We start from the raw sequence: 1503 nt of genomic DNA, 5'->3' as shown, positions 1-1503 counted from the left end.
CAAGTGCCTTAGCCACTATGCTACCAGAGCTCCTTTAAGAAGTCTTATTCGATAGCCATATTTCAAATAAAGACAAACAGAGAGAGAAAGAGAAAGTTGGACAGTAAGTCTTAGAACTGAAAAAAATGTGTAAATAATACTTTCATACTTCAAATTAGTGAATCTGAATTATTCTAATTATTAAATATCTAGATTATTCAAAAATTGTGTTTGATTCTAAGCCTTTATAAACTTATATTTGTTATTATAGTCTTCAAGGTGGAAAATTAGGAAAGATAGAAAATTTAAAAACTGCTGGAAATACAATATATGGAGTATAAGCTTGTCTTCTCATCTGTCACCACATGCTTGTAGATGTCACACTGAATCTTTTTAATTGAATTATAAAACTCATTGGAATGTTTAGAGGTGATTCAGAAAATCTGATTGGCTGACATACATAGTGCTCATTTATAGAAATGTTCTGTCTAGCAAGTTTTAAAGGTAGATGAGCTCTTTCACACAGCTTGAGTTGCAAGTTAATGTTTCTGGAAAAAAAATCAATGTCAAATAATAAATAAGAGGCATATAACCTTAGTTTAAAGTATTTTTCCCTAATACTAGTTTATTTATAAATACAATATATTTCTCTTTAAGTTGTATTTTTTTCCTATGTCATAAAATTTTGGCTCTAGAACCCACAACTCAAGCTGTAGAATATGAAATGATTAAGGTTGTTATATTTGACAGGCCTTCTCCTTAAAGTTTTCTTGCTTCCCATTGGACCTGTAAATTTATTGCCTTACACCTCAGGGTAAATGTCCTAAATTCACTACTGCCATATTATTTCTCATTGGCTGCAAGTTCATCTGTCAGATTGTTAGAATATCTATGAGTAAGCTATATTTGTACAGTGCACTTTTTATGATAAATGTGCTTTAACCATATCAGTTTAAGACAGTGGTTAAACCTGCTGAAGTTTGTCCTGTCTAAAGCTGAGCCAATTAATTTTGAGCCTATTCTTTACTGAAAATTTAGAGGATAAAAATCACATGTTAAAAGTGCCTACATGAAATGTGATGGACAGCTAATGTCAGAACACAGCCACTCTGATAACAGACAATACCATAAACCTGACCGCACTGTATTGATTTACTGATCACATATCATGTGATCATGACCGAAAACTAACTTAAGTGAGGGTGGGTGACTAAAGTTTTGTCATGCTACGAAGAAAGCACCTGGTGCAGATTCATTTGCGTTATCCTAACAGAGGAAAAATAATGGTTACTTCTTGCAGGTGTAGTGTCCACAGCATTGGGACCAGATCCAAGAATCTTCACATGTATTCTACAGTATATCCTCCTGGCTCCTTTGTGTGTCTTACACATTTACTCACTGAGAAAGAAAATGGAGAAACATAGTTAGCAAAAATATATTTAGCACCTTTTAATGCTATTGGAAAGCTGAGACACATTTCTTTAACAGTATTTTCCTTATTACCCTTGATGTTTAATTGTATTA

At 32.8% G+C, this 1503-nt stretch overlaps 1 protein-coding gene across 1 annotated transcript in view; it reads left to right on the top strand.

The window, feature by feature from the left end:
- Positions 1 to 1503, top strand: part of VEGFC (vascular endothelial growth factor C) — a 163943-nt gene that overhangs the window by 44528 nt on the left and 117912 nt on the right. The window lies entirely within an intron of this gene.

The sequence above is a fragment of the Orycteropus afer genome, unplaced genomic scaffold (genome assembly GCF_000298275.1).
Source record: "Orycteropus afer afer isolate SDZICR_OR568_19922 unplaced genomic scaffold, OryAfe1.0 scaffold00278, whole genome shotgun sequence".
NCBI lineage: Eukaryota > Metazoa > Chordata > Mammalia > Tubulidentata > Orycteropodidae > Orycteropus > Orycteropus afer.
Note: the sequence above shows the minus strand (reverse complement) of the source record. Positions and strands in the feature narration are given on the sequence as shown.